Raw genomic sequence first — 26,247 nt, 5'->3', positions numbered from 1 at the left:
GTGTAAAATCATATGCTCAGCTCAATATCTCATGATTTAATATTAAAAAAATTCACTTTTTTTTTTTTTTTTTTTTTGGTAGCTTGCTATTTCAACTAGGTACAAATCCTTTTTTTTCAAAATTATCATCACAGATTTATGTTTTCTAATAACAGTGAAGTCATTATGGATGCAAATTGTCACATTATAGTTGTTGCCACGGAAATAAACTGCAATGTCATACGCACAAAAATAAAGAGCCTGCAGCAGAGGAAGATGGAGCAGCCATGGCTTTAAGGAAGAGCTTTTTCGGTGATAAACGGTGAACCAATTCCTTCAAACCTCCTGAACTATGGGATGTAATACAGCAGCCCCATTTTGCATTTTTATAGAGCTGTGTGTAATGTCTCAAATCACTTCAGAAACAGAAAGTACCTCGTACTTGATGGCTTGAGGTTAAATGGTAGTTTTGTCATACCAGGAATTCAAGTGGGACCTTCTGAAGAGTCTTTGTGTTACAGCTTGTTCCTCTGATGCCAAAGTACAATCCCAGGAGCACATAGTTGCCAGAAAAGAAGAAAACTCCTCTGTAGCAATAATACACATGCATGAACATGACTAAGACACTTTGTAACAGACCCATCCTTTCAGAACCTCCCCTTAGGCAGGAGGATTTCTCCACTGGCCACAGCCTTTGAGCCTGTAGCCATGTGATGCCACAGAAAGCTATTAGGGGGACAAAGTCTGATGTGATCTGGGGACCCTTTTTAAAAGGAGAAAAGAACAAAAAAAATCAGTTATTCTTGCATAGTCAATGAAAAAAAACACATGGTCAAAAAAAATCTCACTTGCTATCAATTAAATAAAAAATTTGAGAAAAGCCATCTCCTAATCTTGCTCACAAGGTCTAACAGACCCTTAGTAACACCCTGACCTGACTGGCAAGCACAAGGCCCAGCCTCACCAGAGATGCTGCAAAGTGGAAGCAGTAGCCACTGCGGAGCACCGTGGTGCTCAAGGCGCAGACAAGGGTTCTAGGTAGGGATGGAACAGAACTGCAGAGAAGCTCTGACACCCCTACCTGCTGGTTTTCACCCTCTGAAATCTGACTCCACAGAACAAGGCAGTGAGGAGCTGTGGGTGCACAGCCACTGTTCTGCACTGTGTATTCACAGTGAGAAGGAAAGAGCATGTCTGAGCCATGGAGGGGATATGGGTACAGTGGAGCAAGAGAGGACACAAGACCACCACTCTTGCCACAAGTGTGTTCCTTCAGTTAACAGAGAAGAAACAGAGATGAGGTTGCAATAAAGTTCCTCAATTTTTTAGTGTCTAATCTGCTTTTTCAGCCCCTCCAGAAGAATCAGAGCACCAGCCTTGCAGTGGCTCCCGCACACGTCCGTGCCTTGCTTGGTCCCAATCCAGCCTCGCCAGTTGTGATTGCTTCGGTTGGGCACAGCTGCGAGTCACCAGGAGCCCCCTGCCCTGCCTGTGCGGGCACTGGGCTGCCGGCCAGACCAGCTGCCTCTTGGGGACAGCCTCCTCCTTGGGGACAACCTGCTCCTGGGGACAACCTCCTCCTGGAGGTGCCTGAGGGGATGGAGCCAACACACAGGGAGCAAGCGGGGCTGAACCCACTGGCTGTGCATGGTGGTGGTGGCTGAGCATCAGGAGAGGAACATCTAGGGATGCAGCAGGCAATGGGCATCACCAGCGCCCAACCTCCATCTGCTCCACCGGTACAGGCAAACAAACTTTGCTTTCGCAGTCTCAGGCCGACTTATGTCACAAACACTCAATTAGCTTTTTAAAAGTTAAATAAACAGAACAGGAGATTATAACTGATTAACTGAAGGGCAGGAAACATGAGAATCTGATTTGCTAGAAAGAAAAGCTCTTGTGCTGGGTCTCCAGCAATTAGCAGCAACAAGACCTACAGAAATTTATGAGGGGGGAAAAAAAAGATATCAAACCCTTCCTGTTTGAATGTTCTCTTTTCACATGTTTTGCTTGGAAGACTAGCTTGAAATACAAACACAGACTGAATCTCAAATTCAGAACAGAGTCATGTTCTGCAAAATTCATATACTCAGGTTGCAAATCAAATGAACATGAGTTAATGCTGTGGTTTTGTTTTTTTTTCCTCCCCCTAAAAAAGTGTGTTTTGTTAATGACTATCAGATTGACAGCTCCATACTTTCCTCCAAGCACCTGGAAGGTGAGTTGGTTACTGCTGGCAAATGCTTCAGGTCCTGCTTGGCACACAAGTAAAAACTGAAGCCACTGAACAATAAAAGCAAGATTTCCTTTCCTGTTACTGAATGGTGTGAGTAATAATTTAGCAATTTCAGCTCAGCAATGGCTTACGTCTGCAGTGGAGCTGCTGTTGATTGTGCAGAAGCCTACCTGGTTTCATTGTACCAGTTGAGAAGTATTTTCCACCTGGCTCCTGGAGCAGCACAGTCTCCCTGGTTCCCATAATGAGCTCCCCAGGCAGAGCTGAAACCTTGACCTAGATTTCAATGGCTCTCCAAACTGTGTTTATGCATCCTCACTATGGCTGTGTTTACTCTTTTAAATTGCAGATAAACTGCAAATTAAAGAGAGTCCTGCATATATTTTTTTCCCAGTTTAAGTGCATTAATCTCTGCTTCACTGTTCTGGCTTTGTCTTTCTTTGGCTTTGTTGAATATTTCAGAAGAAAATTTGAATCAAATGTAAGACTTGCTCGAATTGATAGCAAGCCTTAACATACGCTTGGAAACAGCACTAGCAGACTTGCAGTAATTGCATCGGGATGGAGGATGGCAGGTCTGATCCTGACTGAACACATAGAGCTTGTCAGTGTTGGGTTATTATTATTCTGTGCTGTGGTGTGGGAAGGTCCCGGGTGCAGTCACAGCCCCAGGACACAGCTCTCTGTGTCTGGTTAAGGACAGTGCTTAAACTCTGATGCAACAATGAAGCTGAGGAATGTTATTCCATCTCCTTGATAGTAAACTGCAAAAAAATTCCCAAGGTAAATCTATATAATGCTGCAAAGTAACATAGAGAACCAGCGCTGTCTCTGATTCTTCCAGCTCTGGAAGTGCCACCAGCAGCATTGCTGGGGTCTCCAGCCCCTGCCCATGCAGGGGCATTGCTTGGGTGTTTTGGACTCCACTGTCAGAAGTCCTCAGCAGCGGTCAGACTCTTCCCCAGCTCAGCTTAGTGGCAGCAGGATTAGGCCACTGCAGAGGATTCTGAAAAACCCTCAAACACAGATCAGCCCTCTCTTCCCTTTCAAAAACAAGCATGAATTTGGGGAAGAAAAAACCCAAAGCTTGACCACCTTCTGTTACAGCATGATTGCTGTTTCTCTGTGCGCACATCCTCACCACAGAAGCTGGTGAGGTTATCAGCACTTACTAACTGCTGTGGGAAAGGAGCAGAGCTAGATCTTCCCAAATATCCTTTGCTAGCTGGCCACTGCTGGAGGCCATGGAGCCCTTTGTCCAGGCTACAGTCACAGACACAGGAGGTGACATTTGGCTCCTTGTATTTGCTTAAAAACCTGCCTAAGGATGTACTGGATCTTCCCGGCCCGCTGCAGATCAGGGCAGTGAGGGTGGTGGGCACGTGCTCTTTGGAGCCTGCTGAAGCCTTGTTCAGATTAAAAAGCAAATGAGAAGGCAACAAAGTGTTGCATATTTTTGCCTAAATATAACTCTCCCACAATCTCACCCCACTTATTTCAGCACAGTGCTGAACTGCCATTAATTTACACTTACCGGAAAAGAGAAGGAACAATGTTTTACTTCTTTACATAAATATTTTCTATTTTAGTGCTTCCTTTGCAGCCCAGCCCAGAGGCCCCAGTGAAGGTTGACAGCACTTGCAATGGTAAAAATACATCGTCAAAACCATTTTTAGAAATCCCCATCAGTGTTTGGATACCTACAGAGCTGTGAAAGTGCAGCTGCCCCAAGGAGAGCTGTCACCCAACGGGAGCTTCGCAGCCAGCCCTGCCATGACACAGGTTGGAGGCATCGACCTCCACTGCAGGTGTAGGTGGGACGAGGGGAAGAGCTCTGCCCTTCTCAGCCCATCAGTTTGCACTCTGATTAATCTTCCCAACAAAAAGAAAAAAAATAAAAAAAGGAGAAAACCAAACCAAAATCAAACCACAACAACAGGACTGAGAAACGGAAAAGAGTGGCAGACTCAGGGCTCTTTCTGTGCTCAGACAGGGCTTGAAGAGCTTTTAGGACTATGCAGGGAACACAGCTCAGCTTTGAATGCACAGGAAGGTGGAGATAAAGTCTGAACAGCCTTCTTTAAACCAAGAACTTTCTTTTCATCTCTGCTTTTGTTTTGTGTCTGGTGCCACAGCCCTTTCCCCTTGTCTGCTCTTTGTGCACACCAGTGGAGACCCTAGGGAGCTGAATTCTGCTCTGTCCTGCTCCCAGCACCTTGTGAGCCATACCTGTGCCCAGGGACTGATCCTGGAATAAGCCCTGCTCTGAATCATGGGAAGTGAGAGAACTGACATTCAGGTGAGCAGGAGGTCCTGCTCCTATTGCCACTGTGAGCTCCCAAACACCCCGTGCTGAGGATCTGGCAATGACATGGCTGCTCAGCAGGTCAGACCCCTCTCTCATCTGCCCAAAGGCTACTCCACCATAAAATGCTTCAGAGTGACCCTGGCAGGGGTGGGGAGTAAGCAGAGCCAGCCCACCCCTCCTGTCACAGCACACGCTCTGCTAGAATAAGCAAATCCATACAGTGTTTCACGCAGCGGGGAGTGCTTTAAGCCTGGTGTGAAGCCACCTCCTCATGGGCACAGCGCTCTACACCCGGGACAATGTACACCACTCAGGCCAACAGCCATCCAAAGGACCAGCAAAGCTTTGTCCAGGAAGGGACATTAGCTTTTATTCCAACTGCTCACTAAGAAATGTTTGGAGACTGTTCCCAAGGCATTACCTGTGCCAGGCATTACATGGCTGATGTTCTGCAAAGGCACCTCCTGGCACAGCCCTGCCTCCAGTCACCACCTTAGCAGGCGACTGGCTCCGTTTCTACCCTGACTGTTTCCCCCACAGATCCATTCATAAAACTGCCTCTGCTCAAAGCCCATTGCTGGCCCTGCTTGCACAGCCTGAACACTGCCCTGCTGTTTTCAGCTGGAGCTTTCACAGGGTGAACTCCCCATCTCTCAAGAACTTGCATCAGTAGCCTCTTCTGTTCATTGTTAATCTCCAAAACATGACTGTAAAATGATACAGTTGGTTAAATGAGAAAATCTAGTTTTTTCCAGGCACCCTGATGGTACTGTCATGCTCTGTTGTGATGGTCATAACCATCTACATTACAGTGCCCATTAAATCTCCTCATTTGCACTTATCTCTACTAGTGTGACCTGCTCTGAGGCCATTTGGTGCATCACTCATCCCATCTCAGTCTCACAGCTCCAGTTTGTTCCTCTGCTCCTCCATATGGCACGAACCAGGGCTGTGATGCTGATTAGAAGAGCTTTAAAAATTATCCTGTTCAATTTACATCTTCAAAGGTCTCCAAAAAATGTAGATCTGTATCTTGGAACGAAAAAAAAAAAAAAAAGTGAACTTTTGAAACAGCTACTGTTTCAGCACATATGACAAAAGGCAAGGAATAGGAAGGCCAGATGTGAGGTGTGGGAATCTCCCCTCCTTGGTGAGCAGCTGGGGTACTCACCAGGGGTAACGTGGCAGGACTGCAGCCTTTATTTGTTTTGGAAAGGCACTGGAGAATCACCAGACCAGTGATGAACCAAACTGCTGACCAGGGCTTAGCTGCACTTAATTAAAAGTGGGGTCCCTGCCCAGCACCAGTGAGGTGTGCCCAGGGAGCGGTGCTCAGCGCCGCGACAACCTCCCCACAAGGGACCTGCTGGCACCCACCGCCTCTTCCAGGGGACACCCCATACCAGCACCAGAGGGAACTCAGCCTTCAGATTAGAGATGCTCGGGAAAAGTAATAGGAATGAGCAACAGACTACCAACCAGCAGCATTTGCAGATGCCCTAAAGGTGAAAAGGGATCTTTTATGTCCTTCTAAATTAGATTCACAGAAATTCATTTGGTGATGCCAATACTGCAGGCCCAGGAGCACTAAATCATCCTTTATGGACACATAAATACGTGTTTCATTCTCACATTTAGTATAGGCAATGATTTCATACACAGCTGTAGATCAGCTCCCTTTTGATCACAATCTGCCACCCTTTTCTAGCTATTCAAATTTATAGCAACATTAATAGATCAAAAATAATAGTCTTCACTGTGTACTAGATTTCAATAAATTAGGAGGAAGCAACAGTTCCTAACAAAGTCTCCAGAAAGCAACAAAGCTGGACTGAATGTAAGCTTTTTCACTGCGATTAACACATCCTTGTCTATTGGCAGAAAGTTTCCATTGCAGCTGTGAGAAAATAATTCCATGGATTATGTCACATCAATTCAACGTGAAAGTCAAAGCCAAAGGGAAAGCAGAAAAGCATTCCCTATGTTCTTACAGAAAATATCACTGCCTCAATTAGGTGCTACAGATGCTTGGAGTAAACATATTTTCCACTGGTTTTCTTAGAACTATACCCACTTAAATCTTCAATATTCTTCTGTATGTTCATTTTTCATCCCAGTTTAATACCATGCCTCTGGGTGTTAGTGGTTAAGGGGATACTGCCAAGCAACGCAAGCCAAGAAAAGCTGGGATAAGAAGGGAAAATACAGCTTTTATATAGTAAATAAACTTTTCAGTCTTAATGTTATGGCTGCTGTCAGCATAACTCAGAGGGGAAAAAAATAACCCAGTGCTAGTTGTACCTTTAATTTCTTGGACCATGTGAATGTCCACTTCTCCAGTTTTCAATCTGCTTCCAATCCAAAGGAAATAACGCACACAGCTGAGCATTCAAGTCTCTAGTAAGTCTCATATTTGTGTGGAATCTCTGGGATTCAGAGTGAAAACAAAACTAGATAAGACTTTTCAGTATCTCAGTGGATATGTTGGGTTTTTTTTTTCCAGGAAAAACTTGGGTTCTAGGGGATATACTGTTGATATAACAAGCACATAGCAGTAAGGTCAAAATTGAGACCTTGAGCGTCTATAAGCAGTACACGTGAAGGGCACATAAATACATGTAATACCTGTTCGGGGCTCTTCAAAACAATACTAAGAGCTAGCAGCCTTACTGCCAGAATGAACCAGGGGCATCCCAAATATGAACAACTCAGAAGATAAAAACCTCCTCACATAGAGAAATCCCTCCCAGGAGTGCTGATGTTTGTGGCAGCCCAGAGGTGGAAACGCTGATGGAGACGCACCTTCCTCCTGGGCTGCAGCTTCACCTCCCCATGGCCCTGTGATAGGAAGCTGGACCCACAGATCTCCCACTCCTGAGGATCCAACTCCTCAGTCCTCACAGCGCTCATCTTGGTCCTGCCTATGGAACCAAGTCCCCCGACTGTGCTGCACTGTTCTGCCATACACCAAAAGGAATGTTTTACCATGCGTGATTATCGTGTGTATCCTTCCCTTGCAAAAGCGTGGGCAGGGGAGAAAAAGGGGAAACAATCACCAGGGTTATAGGTGTTATAAACGCAGCTTACTTTAGAGCTAAAAAATCCTGGCAGATGGTACCCAACATCTGGGAGAATGTTAATGCCCAGATATAAAATTTGTTTTCTTTATTTGTCTTTATTGGGAGCCTATTTGGTTACAGTGTGTTATAATAAGATCTATTTCCTAGGCTTGTCTCTAAAATTTAAATCTCAAAGCAACATTTATAAACATTACAACCTATCAGTTATTACTGTAGTGCAGGGCTGAATGCAGATCAGTGATGGTATGCATAAATATGTCACGTAGAAGTATATCTGCAACACTTTACCAAACAAAGCTCTAAGAGATGGCTGAGAAGGAATAAAAAATAGATTATATTAGCATATCCCATGAAAACAAATGGTTTGACCTTGTAGCAATATATGTAAGAACGACTCCATTAATCACATTAAAAAAGAAAAATTATAAAGGTTCACTCTTTGGGGGACAGGAGCAACCTCTCTTTCCCCTTTGACAGCAGCAGGCGCAACAGGGAGCAGGAGCCACGGTGAGGACTCGCAAGCCCTGCAACAACTCTGCATTACAGCCATTCCTGAGCCGCAGGGCAATGCTGGGCTCCTGGTCCACCCCAGCACCTGGGGGCTTGCACAGCACACTTCCCACCCCTACCTTGCCTTTCCCTGCTGTTAGCTCCATTTTCATAGTAGGCTGGGAAACTTGGGTTTCCTTCTTCCGACCACCACTGCAGCTCAGCTCCTCCCCAGCGCCCCCCGGGATGCCGTGCAGATTTTGCTTTTCATTAACCATGCAGGAAAAACACAGGTCCTCTCTGTTTAGGATAGCAGGTCGAGACTGTTCCCAGCTGAAATATTGCAAGAGAAAACAACAATCAAAACAAAGACAGCCTCTTCCCAGCCCAGCACTGCACCAAGAGCCCTCTGTGACTGCTTCCCAGGGGCTCAGAGAAGCGAGCAGCTCTATTTAGCTCACTAAATTAACAGCTAGGTTAGCAAGGGCTATCTACACATGAAAAGCCTAGGAAATAGTCTTAGCAGAGGCATGGGAATAAGGGACCTGGAGACGTGTGTCTTTTAAAGGTTGGATCTCTCCTTAGCATCTCTCTCTTCTGCTGTAAACACAGGCGGGAGCGAGGGGAGGATGCTGGTAAACACAACCTGCTGCAGAGCCTGTGGATGGCCCAGCTGTTACTAGAAACATAGATGGAATGGGAATATTTTCTTCAGACCAAGCAAAATCTAATCATAACAGTTTGTTTCCACAGCCCAAGCCCCTTCTCAGTGCATTAGCAACAAGTGCTCCAGCCTCTCACTTCCCTCACTACTACATCCAGCTCCCAAGGTTGCTGGGGAGAGACAGCATCGCTACTGTACACAGGCTGCCCCAGATGGTGGTCATCGCTCCAGGTTCGTCTCCACCTACAGCATTCAGATTTGGATGGCGAGGGCTAGTCACACACAGAAAGGCTAATAAATAATGGGGCAGGCATTCATTCCAAAACATTTGGAAATCGAGTTGACACAATGTATATCTAATTTCAGACACCTGAGTTTGAAAGGGTTAATTTACCAAGTTATTATTTTCTTATTCTATTGATAATTCAACAGTACATTGAATAGCATATTAACACACTGAAGAAAACAAAACAAAACCAAATCCATCCAACAAAACAAGGGTAATGATTCACCTTGCATAAAACACTAGCAGGTTGGCTGGGGCACTCTGGGGGGACTCTGGCAGTAGAACCCTGGTTCTATTATCAGAATCTCAGGGAATGAGGGTGCAGAACTGCTCAAAGCTGGACACTGACGGCAGCACAGCATCCAACAGCCTTCATCTGCTTCACCAAGAAGGTGTCTTACAAGAACAGATTTACAGAGACCAATACCCAGAGAGGACATCCTTCTACTAACCAGTGGTACCTTGGATCAGGGGCGTCTTTCTGTGAGCTCTTGTACAAAGAAGCAACAAATTCATCAAGTTAAGCAAAAACAAACTCTGCAGAAGGGCATATCTTTTACAAATGCTCTACAAAGTACTACTGGAAAGAAAAACAAACAAAAAAAAAAGCAGAGACTCATTCTCAGCCCCACCCTTACTGCAGATCATCACAAGAAGGTACTTTTCTGCCCTTGTATTATTGGCAGCAGCTTGAGGTTTCCTTCCACTCACCTCATAAAAAAGTGGTTCTCTCCACACTGCAACATCTGTCTTGCTTACCGTCAGCTCAGAACCTTTGCTGGGGATTCCCAGCAGCAGCCTGTGATGGCCCTAGCAGCCAGGGCTGGTGAAGAATTGTGCAGCCACCCGAGTCGCACATCAGAGTTTCTGTTACGGAGGATGACACAAGCTGTAATAATCTAAATGAGCCTTTATACCTTCCGTCCCCAGAATGGGACATTTCTCTTCAGTGAGGTCAGATGTTCGCTAGAAGCTTACCTTTGGCCAACTAAATAGTTGCATGTGAGGATAACAGAGCAAAGCGCCCAAATTCACCTTTGCAAACAGCATGGCTTGTGAGATAAAATGAGAGTGCTTTTAATAGCAAAACCATGTTTTCTTTGGCCAACATGCAACCTAGAGCTTTCCAGGTGCTCAAGCTTAAACTAGTCAGATAGATCTAAAGAGGCATTAATTAGCTAACAGGCACAAAAGGAGGCCTGAGGAAATTATTCCTCCTTCCTCCTATTCAGTGTGTGGGTACAACCAGCCATGGCTCTTGGATCACACTGGAATTTTTCATCTACTCTGAAAGCCTGAGTGTTATTTTTCCCTTTATGTCCTTCCTGTTAAAGACCTCCTCAGTGCACAAAGCCTTGAAGTTAGTTTATGCTCTCTTAGCAGGAGTGCAGCGTTGGGTGAGCCCACTTTGAATGCACCAGCTCAGGGCCCAAAGACAGACACTTGCCCTCAGCGGTGCAGCTGGAGCCCACCAAAAACTGCTGCCAGCAGCTTCGTGTTTTAGTTCTTTACCTGTTTGCCAGAAGGGGTGCATGGGGTAGAGCTGCTCATTTCTCAACACCAGCTAAGCGCAGCCTGACAGGCAGCAGGGATGGTGCCATGGGGACGGATGCACCAATGGCCTCGCCAAGGTGCAGCATCTGTCCCAAACAGTGAGATGATCCTGTCCCCTGCCACGTGCTCGGGCACCCAAACCCCATGGCCTGTGGGCTGGTTGTCCAAGTCATCCCTCTGGCCCTGCTGATGAGAAATAGGAGCAATTCATCTCCTGCGTAAATTTACAGTGAATGCTTCCTGTCAGGGCAAACAAACTGCTCCAAGGGATTGTCCTGTGAAATTAACAGCTATAATGATTTCCAGAAGCTGGTGACAGCACACGCTGTTCCCAGGGCAGATGACTCAGTGGATCATCTTGTCATGGTGTTTTGTTCTCAGCCTTGGACACCAGAGTGCCAAAAAGTACCTTGTGCCTTAGCTTTTGCCACACAGCATCTTGGATTTACAGCTGGGGTGAGACAGACTCTGCCAGGAAGGAGCAGGGGAACTAATTCTTACTGGCTAGTGCAGTGAAAAGCACGCCCTCCACAAATACCTATAGTAAGTTGGTGTTGGCTTCTGCCAGGCTTTTACCATCATCACCATCAGCCTCATAGTGGGTGTTTCTCAACTATCACAGGACACAGTGACACTTTTTCACAACCAACTGATCAAAAATCATCCAGATGAGTCTTTTCTTATGCTCGCTATTTTTAGGCTGTGTTGAGCAATATTTTCTCCACACTTAACTAGAGTGGAAACAATGTAGATAGAGGAGCCCTTACATCAAGCTAAGACATACTGCAAAAGGCAGGTTTTGTGAAAGAAAATAACTAAAGTAGGACAGAATAAAACAGTCAAAAGGGACGCATGTTCCTCATCTATCACATAATTTTGTAAGATGCTGTAAAAGAAGTCAGTTTTAAGAGCTGACTGCAACTGGTCTTCCCAAGGAATTTTCAAGAGAAATCAGTAAGGCTTCAGTTTATGTTAATCCTCCATACAAAAACTTGATTTATTTGCCATGCAAAAGGGTATTTATTTGTACTCAGCACTCCATTTCTATTCAAACCTCCAAGTGGGGCATGAAGGGGGTGATACCAGTAGCCTTCTCTTTGCCACTGGGTCAAGTCTGGTTTGTCTGTTATAACCCAGGTGTATGATTCCTACTAGGATAAAATAATCCAACTATGTGCTGTAATGCAGCTCCTCTGAGCTGTAGAGAACACCTTTTGCAGTCGTTTCAGAATATGTCAGCGCTGCAACGCCCCCAGCGAATCCTCACAATGCCCACAGCCAATGGAAAAAGAGCCAAGAAGAGCTATAGGAAAACAGTGAAGAGCTCAGTTGTTAACCACTGCCCAGCAGCAACCCTGCAACACAGAGAACCCGGTGCGATGCAAGTACTTGATCCCACACCATACCAGTGATGTTCTGGTTCCTACACTATTCCAGCCCAAAGTTTAACATTTGCTTCTCCCTTCCCCCATGCCCCTGTTGCCTAAACATGCAGCCCCGTGATGCAGAGGAGACACTTTTCACCTGGACAGGGATTGCAGCCAACTGAGAGCTCCAGGTGAGAGCATTTTTGGGGGGGTGTGCACAAAGATGTGATTAAATACAGCTTATTGCTGTTATGCTCTACAAGATGGAAGCACTCCGCACAAGGTGAAGCCAGGGCTATTGCTGTTGTCCTTAGTCAACGGACTGAACTGTTACATCTTTCAAATGCATTTATTCATTCTTCATTTAAAATAACAGTGATTTCTCTAAGGTAGAGCTGATGACAGAACAAGAACAATCTGCCCTGTCCATTTCTATTGCAGTCCTTCCAAAATATTTTGGCTCAGCCTTCAGCTGTCTCTAGGGCCATTGTGTATCTGTGCTATCAAGCCTGACTTACCAGACTTTAGGTGGGGCAGGGGTGACCATTCAAGTATCGCCATTTTCTCCCATTTGAAACTCCATTCAGCTTTGTCCTAAACCAGAACACAAAATACCACATTTTTTGCAGCCTCCCATGAAGCGTGGGAGTTCCAAGCATTCTTGGCTCAAATATTTATTGTTGGGAACCAACCACATGAACCTGCTTAGATGTGAAACTGGGTTCAGAGGCCACATGCTCCTTACTGCATGTGTGTGACAAGCTGACAGAGCACCTACCCACAGCGAGCTGCAGTCACGGGACAGCATTAAAGCACTGTGACTTCATCAGAATGCTGGCACAGAACCATCGTTGTAAAAGTTGACAAGTATCAACATTTCATCAACATTTCCCACAGGAAATGTCTCCTACTGACTTCCTTGATGGAGAATTGAATTCCCCTGTTTCCTCAAATCAAGTGTTGGATTTTATTTTTTTTATTTTTTTAAAAAAGAAACACTTCCTCTCAAGAAATAGCGAGGGTAACTTCTGAAGCAGCTCAACTTAACTAATCTTCTGTACAGCATCTGCCACCAACAGACACAAGCTTTCCATTCAAGACGTGCCTTCCCAGCCTGGTACACTACACCATGTTGCCTTCTTATCATTAGAGCTTCAACTGACAAAAAGCACGGGAAACCTGTTATAGATGTAGATGGGTATTCTGCTATACCCAAGGAATGTTCATGACCACATTCAGAACATGAAAGATATAGAGGTTTCTCAGAATTTGTGCTAAAGCTTGTTAAGAACAAAAAATACTGAATTTGCTCCTTATTCAGTTCAGTCACAAGAAACCAGATGTTTTCAGGCTGCTAGATAGAGAGTTCAACAGCAAGTTCCGCTCAGTGTCAGCTATGAGTCTGAAATACAGTCACAAGGACGTAAGTGCTATGTAAAAAAGATCTCATTTTTCTAGATTAGGTGATGGCTTGAACACAAATATCTGCCACAGTTACAAGCAGGTCTTTTGGAAGGAAAAGGGAAGGAGATCTGTGCTTATTCAGATAGTACAGATGGCCCTTTTAATAATTAGCAGACTTGTAAGAAAGTTCTAATTAAAAGGCTGTTTGTACAACAGCAGTTCAGGAGATTTGCAGGGTGGAAGAAACTAAAAAGTTTGACAGGTATGACAATGGCTTCCAGAGATCCATGATGGATGCTGAGTCATGGACATTTTGGCTAAAAAAATGCAGTTCTTACCAATAACTCTTCTGGAAAGCCAGGGCTTATATACATCTATAAATCTATTTTATTCTGCTTCACCTCTTGTCCTGCCAAGTACATGAACAGGTAATGGCCAAACCTGTAACCACCAGAACACAACATATATTTTCAAAGAAAGGTGATTTTAAAAGAATTGACAAGGGAGACCATAGTAAGTATCTCCTTTGGAGCAGGCTGCAGCAGTGCCATAAAGCTGGGAAGTTGAGCTTTGCACTAAAAGTGAGATCTTTGATATATAAAAGGCTAGTACAGCAGAAAGCAAAACCCTCACAGATATGTAATCTTAGTAGTCATGTGTAGTGAAACCTGTACTAGCTTGAGTGCAGCAGACAGAGCCTGCTCAGCCCAACCCTCTAGGACATTTCCTTGACATACCCCTAAAAACTGAATGCGCAGGACACTCGTTTTGCAATATGTTAGTTGTACTTATTAAAAACTTTTCCATCAGATAGACACATACCATCTTCTGTCATGGCCTAAAAAATACTTTAAATGGCAGTTTCATCCAAAATCAAACAAAAATTTATATCAAGTTGAAAGATGATGACAGACTTCAGTGGGATTAAGCAATTTCTTTCAGCATTTTTGTGGGTTTAACTAAACCCAGAGATTACAAGCAGAAAGGAAAGAACCACCCCCAGATTTTCCACGTAAAAAAAAAGTGAAGAAACATTCTGAAATAACTGCAGAAGGTAAACAGGCTAGTTAGACATGACGCACTGTAGCCTTGACCTCCCACCAACAACTCTCTGTTATTCCCACTCAAATTGATCACTGATAAGGTTTTCTTCTCACCCAGCAGCTTCAGCTGTTTCTGAATGTTTACGCTTTCCAAGCTTCTTAAAAGAGAGCGTGCAAAGGGAGGAAAGTGAAACACAGGAAAACAAAACAAAAACCGCACAGACCAAAAAAAACAGTAAAACCTTTGGCTCTATGAGCACCAAGAGACTGATCAAAACTGTAACACCTCTTCAGCAAGTTGCTTCTGCCAGCTCTTGAGTGCTGAGGCCATGTGGGACAATCCTGTGGGGAGGGCACAACTGCTCCACGCCTTTGCCAGCCCTTAGAGCCAGGCTCAGGTAGAGCCAGGCTTAGGAGGAGCTGGGCGGGTACCAGCCCATCAATCACCCTAGGAGAGAGACAGAAGCAGAGCAAGTACCACAGACAAGCAGGCAGCTTCTCCAGAGCCATTCAGGGAAGTTGCAGTCAGTGAGTCACTCCTGATCACAGGGAGGAGCAAAAATCCACATATATGTGTTAAGAAGTCAGACGGAGTGATTGCACCAGCCTTCTAATGGGAATCTCAGATTAAAGCATCTCACCTGCTGCTTCAAGAGCACTGTACAGCTCTCCAGATGGCAGAGTTGGTTAATTTGAATGCACAACAAGTACAATTGCTAAGAGAAGAAACCTGAATCATGCTGGATGCTTTTGTTAAAACAGTTAGGAAAAAATGTAGTCATCTGAGACAGAAAAACCACATCATAAAATTAAAGATGAAGCCTGCCAGGATGGATTTAGCTATATTTATGAAGTGCCCATCAGTGATGTGTGTACTGTCCAAAAAAATTAAACAATATACTTGATGTCTAGAGGAAGGACCACAGATCAGCTGAAGTTCACAGAGTAGCTTGTGCATTTTCACACAGAAGACTAGAGCAAAGGTGTTAAAGCTGTATACACCACAGATGTACATGGAAATTTATAATGTGTTTTTATAGTATAAATTATTATACATGCATTTGAACATAACAGTTATGTACCAAAATTATTCATGTTGCTATTTGGGCCTTAAAATTCTCACATGTGTTTTAGCTCTAACATAACCTCCGTGCTCCAGAACCCTCCATGACCATCGCCCAGTGCTGCAGGTGCTGGGAACGTGCTCACGCTGGGGCAGCCGCTCCCCTCTCCACACCATGAGTGCCCCAGCCAGCGCCTGGCTTCTTGTCAGACATTAACATTAGAGATGTTAGGGCCACTTGTCAGCTTTTCCTGTCACCCTTTCTTGGTGACACAAGTCTGTGCACCACTTTCGTATTGCAGACAGGAGATGCTGCCACCTGAGATAAATCTCAGTGCAAACGATGCTTGTATACAACGTGTGATCCAGCAAGCTAATTCAGCAAGTCTCACTGAAAGCTTATCTGTGAAACTGCATCTTGGCAGATTAATTCTTGCTAGAACCTGAAAATTTATTGCCTTATAATGACTCAAATAGTAAATCAATAAATACCAGGATATTTAATCTGAAACAGAGTAAAAAGAGTGAAATAAATAGCACTATCATTCAGACAAGAAAAGAAGTATACAAAGATTTTTCTAAACAGGGCTGGCAAGTCAGATTTCATTTTTCTCCTAACTAAGCAGTAGAAGAGGAAACAAGCATACTTTTAAACAACCCCAAGTTATTAGAGTTATTAGCCACTTGCTACGTGATCATCAAAGAGTTAGGTACCAAAGACTGGCAGTTTTTCCAGGGTGTTTTGCATTTTTCAAATCTTAGACTGAGAGCCACTGAGCACATTACTGCATGCAAGCATCTCCAACAAGCCCCTGTTCCTCACTGTAAATGCCTGGATCCTGCTCCAGCTGAAAGCCGAGCAGATGCCAGACGGGGAGGCTGGAGGACGCTGAGCCCTGCTCCTGCAAGCCGGGGCTGCGGCCAAGCCACACGGAAAAGGACAAGTCAGGTAACTTGTTACAGCAGCTGTTTTTCCATTTGTGCTTTTTCTGACTCCAAATAAGTATATAAAACAAAATACAACTGTGGAGCACATCTGAGTGTACGCGAGGTCAGGCACAAAGAGGGAGGGAGGCAGGATCTGCCCTGCGGAGGGCTGGGTCACCCTGGAACCGGGACTGGGGTCAGCGGTGACGCAGGGCAGGATGGGGTCGGGAACGGTTTGGGGTGCAGATGCCCAGGACAACACGCAGGGAGGGGAGGGAGATCCCAGGCAGCTCCAGGGGAAAAATGTGTCCCAGCAACATATGTTCCCACTCCATCCATCGCAGGTCTGGCTCCACCACAGTAGGGATGCGTTTTGGGTTTCCCAGTATATGCAGAACATCTGGTTCATTATTTTCAATTAAAAATAATCAAGCTGTACTGGGTCCTTCAAGGACACTGCTGTTCAGAGCGCTTTTCTGCACAGCATACTGAACTGATTTAGAGGGCAAGAGAAACTGTGTTTGGCAGCTCAAACATTTTGGGGTTTTGACAATGTGACAAAACTTCCTGATGAGATGGATGCATGTAATGCCCTTTCCCCTTTCCCTTGCTGTTCTCCTCAAGTCAGGCACCTGTAAGCACTTCCCTTCGGATCATCTGGAAGTGACATTTGGAATAAGTTAGATTTTAAGTAGAGCACAACCTCTGCTGATAATAGACACACAGTGGTTGGTTACTTGGATCTGAAGGGCCAGTTCTCTCTTGGTCCCCTGTGGAGGAATATGCAACAGATAAATTTAAATGCGTAACAAAACCACATAGGATTCACCAGCTTTGACAGTAATTTACCCATTTACCCATCATTAACAATCATTACTTCATCCTCTGTTAATACAGTTATACAGAGTAACCAAAGAGGATGAATTGCTCTGTTGAAATACTTTGTGCAAAACAGCTAACTAAAAGAACACAAAGGCAAATATTCCATATATTTTGCTTGTGGTAATGTATTTATCATCCTTACTTTGCTTGGCTCAGATTTCTGATATATATCATGCAAGTGACAAAATATATAATACTACTACTAATAATAATCATCATTATCGTCATCAACTTGCAGACAGAAAAAAAGAAAGGCACTTCCATGGGTTTCATGCCTGTCTCTGCTCCTTCTTTGAAATGGTGAACAGACTGAGTGGTGACTTAAGAAAAAAGAGGTGAAGAGAGACAAGGCCTCATCCAAACTGTGATCACCACTGCATCCCCATACCTTGATCCCTGGTTAGCAGGAAACTGATAAACCTTTCCAGGGAAGCTGCTCAGGCCAGCAGGCAGAGGACAGCTCTGCTCACAGAGCTGCCGTCCTCGCGGAGCAACACCCGACTCCCAGTGCCCCCAAGTGCTCGTCCTCATCTTCCTCAGCAAAACAACATGCAAACACTTCAAATCAGCAGAGCTCCGTGACAGTCATTGGAATGTGCTACTCTGTGGCTGCTGAGGAGATGGAGAGTCACAGTTGTAAAAGCTTGAAACAGAATTATTATACAACACAAGACCATAGTCCTGCACTTGACACATTACTGGTACACAGACATAACTCTATTGATTGCAACAGAATTGCTTATCTTTCTAGATAGGTGTTCTGCTGTATTCAAGCAAAACAGCTTTTTTATTGCCATTATTTTGGTCTTCCCAAGAACTATCCTGTTCCATTATACAGGCAGGACCCACCACACCAAGACACTGGGGTATGAAAAGCATCAGTTTAAAATCACATAATAGCAGAGATTTTGAAAGATGCATTGAATGCACAAGCACAGTCATCTGCTGTGTATCCATTTGAAGACTCTCTGTATGCTGCCAAAGAGCCTCAGACCCGCCAGGGATTCCTGTGGCAAAGGCTTTACAAGTTGGAGAATATTCCCATTCATTTACCTCTCCCCATAAATTAGCCAAAGCCACCTCCTGCAGCTCAAATCTCAGCAAAGCTCCTGGAGAGGGAGGTTATTTCTTCCTAGGAGCCTACATGCTCATGATGCGCAGTGCTCTTTCTTTTAACAAGATTCAGAAACCCAGTGCCAGCAAGGATGAAAAGCCACTGGTGGCACACGTGCAGTTTGGTGTGCAGCCCTTGTCTCATCCCCATCACTATGTGCCCCTCTGTTCCAGTCCCAGGAGAAATCTGCTGAGTTTGCTTAGGAATTGAGCCTCTGTCAGGCCTCAGCTTCTGCTTCTGTTGTTGAGGGTGCAGATGTACTTCTGCATCATAACACAGTCTTACCTCTTCCTTCCTTGTCTCAGAAGTATATACAATAATGACCCAAAATTTATGTGTAGAAATATCTGCATACTATTTAAGAAAAGATATAAAATGAGAGAAATTGTACTTGAAATACAGTGAAACTGCAAGCTGTCTACAACTGTAATTCTCTCCTTGCATTTAAAACAGCATTTAACCTGGAGTAGAATCACTATAGCTTTCTTTTTAACTGTTTTATAGAGAATTAAACACATAGCTTGATGCTCAGTGCAACAGAACTGTACAGAATGCCTCCTCTCCCTCCCCAAACCAGGATGTTTTCCCTGAAAACTATAAAATAAACTGATACAAACCCTAGGTTCAGGCACAAGAAGGTATTTTGGAAGTTTAGACCAAGGTCCCAAGACAGGGTAAGTAGAAGCCACTGCTGAAAAATGCAGCTGACACAGGAAAGCAGGTGACGCAGAGGGGTGTTGGTAAGAAGTTGAACTTTATTACAAGGCTTCCGTTGCCTCATGTGGGTCATGGTTACAAAGGACAGCAAACCCAGGAGCTGACAGAACATTAATCTCTGTGACTGTGACTGAGTTTCCTCACTCTGGTGCTGGCTATCGCACATTTAGCACTCAGGACTCCAGAGCTTTAGAGCACAAAACCCACTAATCTGGCAAAGCAAGTAAGCGGCTTATGCTCTTCAGGTTCACAGGGATGTTATGTCCAGGAGCTCAGTTGCATTTTTAAATAACTTTACAGTTTTCATAGTTGCTCCTCTTTTAGGATATTATGATCAAAACTCAGCTAAATACTCGCCCTCAATCAGAAAGAAGGATTCAGTGGTGGCATCACCCAGCAGCCCTGCGGTAGGAATGGATGCAGCGAGAAGGAAGATGTCAAACTCACTGCAGAACAGCTGGGAAAGGGGGCAGGAGATGAAGACACACAAGGAAGAAGCCTCCTCACATTTCAAAGCATGGTTCTGATTTACAAGAGGATTTAAGGCAGCAATGTGCCATTTTCACATTGCCTTCTGTGGTGCCAGGGTGAATTTTCTCACTGTGCAAGAATAAAGAAGCTCTAGCAGCAACAAAGAATTAAACAGAAGTTTTCCAGGCTTACATACCATTACCACTTGTGAAGGAACTCAGGTAACAATTAAAAATCTCCCTTCCCAGCTGCCCTTGGCTGTACTCAGGGCTCCCCAGGGACTGTGCTTAGCATCTACCTGCAGTGCAGAGGAGAACTTACATGCTGTGCTTTAAACTTGCTTATCTGACTGATTTCAGCAGCACATGCAGAAGTACCGTCCCTGCCTGAGTATCTGAGAGCACATACAGTCAGTAAAATAAGCACCTGGAAAGGTGTTTAAAAGGAGGTACTTTTTAAAGCTATTTTCTTAACTATTAATCTTCTGTTACCTTTTGGAGAAAATCATGTACTTCTTACCCTTAAAATGAGAGCTGGATGAGCATGGGTGCCAGCACATAATGAACATTTATTTTTAAATACAGCACAAGTTTTGTATGTGTTTGGATGAGGAGGCATGCCTGGCAGACAGCAGAACAAGAACCACACTGGAGAAGAGAGAACAGAGTTCAAGTTAGGTGGGAGGAGGAAAAATCTTGATTTTCTGCAGTTTGAAGGTGCTTGTCCCAGAAACCATAAGTCTGAGAACAAGAAAACACTAATATTTTCTTTAAATGACATTTACAAAGTATTTGTCATCACAATCAACCCAATATATTTATGTTAAACTGCTTTGCTTTGCCACTTTTTAGAGAGCTGGTATTTAAAATGTTTGTTAGAGAGTAAAGAACATCCTCTGAGAAACAGATTTGCTTGCATTTCTGGCTGGGTATACTGACTATAGTTTTGAAAGGTTGGGTTTTCAGGGTGGTTGTGGTTTTTTGTTGGGTTTTTTGTGTATTTTTTTTCTCTCTAAAAAGAAAACTTAAAAAGACTAAAATTTTCCTTGCTGAAACTGTGTTTCCCCTGAGCTCCTTCCTCTTCTCCCCCACCCTCTCGTTAAGAAAAAGGGCAAGAGGTGCAAATTTGTGAGTCTGGCTTTTCAGCGACTAAAGTTGGAGGGATTTTTGAAGGCTTCTAGCTTCAAACCCCTGGTGAGGCCCAAATATTACGTAAACATAAACCGCAGGTTCCGATTTTCAGAAGGTGCCTAGCACTTGTTGTCCCTGAACAGGGCTTTGTCGGTGGTTGCAATATTCATCCTTTTATAAAGAGCGCATCAAGAAACAAGTTTGTATGGAATAGTCTAACATTAAAAGAAAAAAAAGACAGGAGATCTGACAGACAAAGCCATGTAATGAGCTGCCCCACATGCTGCTCCCACAGGTCCCCAAGGGAGGTGACAGAGCAACACCAGGGCAGGCAAGGAGCCCGGAGGCACAGGCTGCTTCACCAACTGCAGCCTGGAAAACTTTTCTATCTAAAACTTTAATATCTAATTTGTTAGGACCTCTGCTAAATGGCAGTTAGATTTATGCACACCACAGCTCCTAATGCATTTTTGCAACTGTAATTTACTCATTTTTCAGTTGACCTACTTCCAGTCAAGCTTGGTATTAAAGAAGCCTTTCAAAGGGCACTAAAAGCTCCACGCACTATATGCTAAATGCTTATTTGTGTGTGCCCACTGAAAAGCAATAATTAGAAAGGAAATTCGATAGCATTTCATTTTAATCTAATTCCTGATGAAGTCGGAGCTGAGCTTCACCATCGGCCTCGGCCACTGGTGCGCTGCAAACAGCACAGCCACCCAGCTCCTTCCTCACTGCCCCGAGGCCTCCCGGCTGCTGCAGGGAGCTGCAGCCACCAACTGCCCCCAAACTTTTCCTTGCCAGGTGCTTGCAAAGCTGCACAACTGAAATCAATCACAATGAGATTTTTTTTCCAAGCCAGGTGTTTGCCTGAGGCTGAGTTTTTCAAGGTTTTAGTGGAAATGTTCGCATCAGGAATGGGAATGAAAAAGAAAATCATTGTTCTGACTCTGTTAAAAACTTACAGTGGTTTACCTAAATGCAGAGCTGCACTTCAACATCATAGAGGGGTGGTCTCAGCAGCCTTCAGTGTTTCTACGAGTACCCGATTCAATCAGAGCACACCCTACGCCTCTGCAGAAAGATTCCAGGTCACACCATCACAGCTGGCCTCCAACTGCGGGGTCAAATGGGGAGAGAAAGGAAGTTAGGAGGAGAATTAGGAATACAGAGATAAGAAGGGAAGCAGCATGGCACAGGAGTATCAGCTGGGATAAGTGGGGGTAAGTGCAAGTCTCCCCAAAGACAGAGCCACCTTCTGAAACAGGCTGTCTCACAGCCACCCGTGACATCCGAGGGAGAAGCACAAGTCCCAACTCTCCAGCTGCTGCCGACAGACACACTGGGACCCACCTTTAGCTGCTTCCTCCAGCACCTCGCTGAAGGATGGTGGGAAGAAGCAAAACATACGACGCATATAAATGTGCGTTTCAGGCTGTGGGGTGAGATAGTGCATGAGCAACCCCTGGGAAGGGAATGGAGTGCCGGGGAGGCTCTGCAGTGCTAGGAGCCCGCCGGACCCTCCTGTGGAACCAGCGCAGCCCCTGCCCAGCTGCTGGTGCTCTCTGGCTCCTGCCTGGCACTGGCAGCTGAACCACATCGGCTCGGAGCTGGAAAGTGAGGTGCAGAGCACGTGCTTGCTCCCCTGTCAGACCTTCCATCTGTGCTGCCGTGAGATCTGCCGGTACTCGACATCGCCAGCTCCTGTCAGCAGCAACGTGCTGCCGGCAAAGGCAAATTAGGAGCTTTGGAGGCGGGAGGGTGGCTTTGTTCTAGTTTTACTTGAAGGATGTTCAAAATCTGCAGGCAAGCAGCCTGGCACCAAGTGAAGGGAGGAACTCAGCTCTTCGCAAGGCCTGTGCTATACTGCAAGCACAGTAAGGTCCTGGTGCCCATGTATGGCTTCACCACGCAGGTGACACTGGGTCATTGTGGCATTCTCCTGTGCTTTGTTTGTGGCCCTCAACTCTATTGGCATTTACTTGAAACACAAGAAATGAGCTTAAAAATGCCAATGGCAGCTGAGGTCACAGCCTGCGCAAGGTCCTAGGGCTGCCTCTAATGCCTGAATGTGCTTATATCACTGCAGTGCTTTTATGTTGAGCACAGGAATAATGTGAATAATGGACTTAAGGAGCTCTACACAGACAGACATACCCTGATCAGAGCCTGCAAAAGCAGCTCCATGCACATGGTTTAATTTTGGTAAATCTGGAAATTATTTGCCCCAAAAAGGCAGTGCAGGGAGGTCACACTGTCGTTACGTCCTCTCTGCATAGCTGCTCTCCAGTGACCATCCCACTTCACAGCCCCTTGCTGACTGCTGCCGCTCAGGACTCAGAAGTCTAGGTCTGCAGTCTCACAAGAGCTCTCTTGCGCACCTAACACTGTCAACAGTCAAATTCTTCCTTTGGAGCATTGGCGTTACAAGACGAGCCCTGTGAGGTGGCAGAGCTGCTGCTGTGCTCACAACTCTCACAGGGCTCCCACCGTGTCACCAGAGCTGCGACCACCAGCAGAGCCAGCCCACCCCTGCTCAGCCACCATGGCCACCCTGCTGCTCTCCCAGCCCTGCTGTGGCCACGAGGCTTGTCCCCTCCCGGGGGCTGTTTTCTACTCAGACCCAGCTCCTGTCTGCTCATGCTCCAACCACTAAGAGTCAAAAATCGCAGAAAATAAAGCTCATCAGTGAGCAAGGATATTGTGCAACAGCCTGTGTATGGTTCTGAACAAATAATAGGTTGTCATACCCCATCATTTATGGGGTATTAACATGAAAAAGCAGCTTAACACTGATATATCTACCCCAAAAACATTTTGTTTACTTCTCCCAGACTTAATAAAATAACATTTGTATCAAAGTTAATTTATTACAAAGCCCATGGCACAACCAGAATTCTCAAAGGACAGAACCTGCCAAACTCTTTCAAGAGCAGTTTCTATGTTTGCAAAAAACTATGTCCCAATCCAGTGAGCTGTGAACGACAAGCTGAAAGGGTACTCACCCCCTGGCTGCCTGTCAAATGCCAACTGTACCCGTGGTAGATTAACAACATGTGGGACAGAGATACCTGATGGCTTTGTGCACAGCATGCACAATGGCAAAGGATCCCATCGTTACCCATCACAAAGCAATGAAGCTCTGCTTCAGAAACTTGGGGCCTGCAAGCCATCCACATATTGTACTGAGAGCAGGGAAATGCCAGAGGGGAGTTTATCTCCAGGGTCTTCTCAGGCAGGGAAGCAGCTCTGAAGGTGGCATCCAAACCCAGCTGGGACAAAAACAACTTATCTCTAAAACCAGAGTGACTGAAGAAGGCAGAGCAGCTCTTTATGTATGACTGGCTCAACAGGCTGCAGCGCAGCATTGATGAACCACATGCCCAGAGGAGAAGAAAGATGCCTGTGGTTCCCAAAACAGCATGGAGGAAGCAGTGGGGTGGAAGAACTTTGCTGAGAAGAGGTCTGCAGGGGAGTCCCGTACCACCCGCCCTGCCCAGCTGAGCACTGGCAAACGGGTTTAAAAATGTTTAAACTCCTTTTAGAAGTCTTTAAAATCAGAATATTCAGACTTACCTTTATCAAAAAGAGGTCTAAAGGGATTTTTTCAGGCCACCAGGGAAGAGCAGTGGGTGCACTGTAACTTTGCAGGCTTGTAGCAGCACTGTGTTTCAGTAAGTGTTGTCCCAAGTTCTTCTCAAAACGATGGGAGGTTTACAATAGCACTACGACCCTGTTTATTTCCAGAAGGGTTCCTCCCACCTTACCCTCAGAGAAATGAGAGAGAAATTATCCTCACTGAAAGGTCATTACTGTGAGTTCACATAATCCCACTTTTAATCAAATGATAATTTAAGTGTAAATTCCACTTCATGCTTTTAGGAAAACATTGGTATAATGTACACTGCTATTAAAACCTCATCCTCAGAAAAGACTGTTTCCACAGTTGCCATTTAATGTAGCAGGAGAAAAAAAAAAAGCAGATATTTAATATCTCTTTCTTCAAAATGACAGATTTTATATTATGTTAGAATCTTGCATAGTAGTTACAGAGCACCAAAAAGGAAAGTATGACAGATAAAACATACAGAGATATTTAAGCCTGAATTTTTTCATTCTGGAAGGTAAACCTCTACCATGAATATTCTGCTTATTGTCTTCCTTGAGTAATGTGTTTACAAGCAATTGCTTTGAAACCAGCAGTTCTGTGAAGTTTTAGGAACCTAATTGATTTGCTCCTCACTGGCAAAGATGTAAAAGCTGAAATATTGACAGGAACATCAAGAGAGTTGAAGTGTATTAGCATGAAGTTCACACCAAATGCAAGGAGAAAATATCAATAAATCCACTCAGAAGTTCCAGTGCTCTCAGTAAAAGCCAAGGCATTCAAACCACTGCTCGCACCAGGATGTGCTCTTAGCTGTAGAGATGATGGGCCACTTCATCAGCTGGTGTATCATAGCAGATATGATGATCTGGCTCATTATTCTTGCTAAATTATGCATGCATGATGAGGAGGGTCAGGAGTGAAATCAGAAATCATTCCAGTTCATCATGTGCCAGATTACTGGAAAATCTTCAACAGCTACCGCAGGCTGTACAGTCAGGCAGTATAAAAACAGAGATATTACCATTTCACTGGTGGCTGCCCTGCTGGTTAGTATTAGGAAAGGATCAGGGTGATGCATCAGTGCCTTTTCTGGTGAGCTACAGAATTTAAAAGACACATTTATTCCACACTATTGCAATGCTCAAGAATTACCTGGCTTGGAGTACTCAGAAACGAGCAAACACTTTGGAGCCTGGCAAAATGCGATTCCTCCCTCCAAGCAGCAGGACTGCCACATGCACCCATCTGGACACATAAGAACACTGAATTCTCCTGCCATTTAGCATCTTCCCATCCATGTGTGTGAAATAAAGGCACAAGGTAATGCTGGGCTGGCTCCTCCTCTGCCCAGCTCCAGTGGAGGTGGGGCAAAGCTTCAAAGATGGATGCCAGAGGAGAAAAAAAACCCTTAAACCGTATATATGTAGATGGTTATATGTATATATATATATACATGTATATATATGGTTTTGCTCTGCCATATAAAAATGCACAAGCATTCAAACCCTTAAAACAGCCTGACAGATAGACTCTTGCTTGCCAGCCATCACTCGCTTCACACTCGGAGGGATGCGGGGATTTTCATACTGAACTGGATATTCCAGATCCTCTGAAGACAAGCCCAAAATAGATTTCAGGGCATTTGCTTATTTTAATGCATATGCAAGCACATCTCACAACAGGATTTCCTCCTTTTGGAGATGGCTTATCTGGTGGCTGGGTATTTAGAGAACCACAGAGCTCGTGGCCTCAAGGGAGAGGAGCCGTGCGACCACCCAGCCCCACTCATGTGCAGCCCTGGCTGTCCAGCAGCTGCACTAAAGAGAATCAAGGCCAGTAGGAAATAGAGATTATTAGGGTTTTTCTCCACCATTTTTCCAGCACAGAGAAACAAGACCACACAGGCAGTCTGTCCAACCACTG

The 26,247-nt window shown here is 44.9% G+C and overlaps 1 long non-coding RNA gene across 1 annotated transcript; it reads right to left on the bottom strand.

The window, feature by feature from the left end:
• LOC110355142 (uncharacterized) lies at positions 1–25,882 on the bottom strand. The gene is made up of 8 exons (XR_010474715.1): positions 25,477–25,882; positions 24,291–24,482; positions 21,680–21,831; positions 12,482–20,231; positions 9,754–9,909; positions 8,233–8,425; positions 6,825–6,949; positions 1–5,555 (listed from the first exon to the last, which is right to left on the bottom strand). It is a non-coding gene; the product is annotated as an uncharacterized LOC110355142 (long non-coding RNA).
• Positions 25,883–26,247: the final 365 nt, after the last annotated feature.

This window comes from Columba livia, chromosome 9, assembly GCF_036013475.1.
Source record: "Columba livia isolate bColLiv1 breed racing homer chromosome 9, bColLiv1.pat.W.v2, whole genome shotgun sequence".
NCBI classification, from domain to species: Eukaryota; Metazoa; Chordata; class Aves; order Columbiformes; family Columbidae; genus Columba; species Columba livia.
This window is presented reverse-complemented; position numbering and strand designations above follow the sequence as displayed.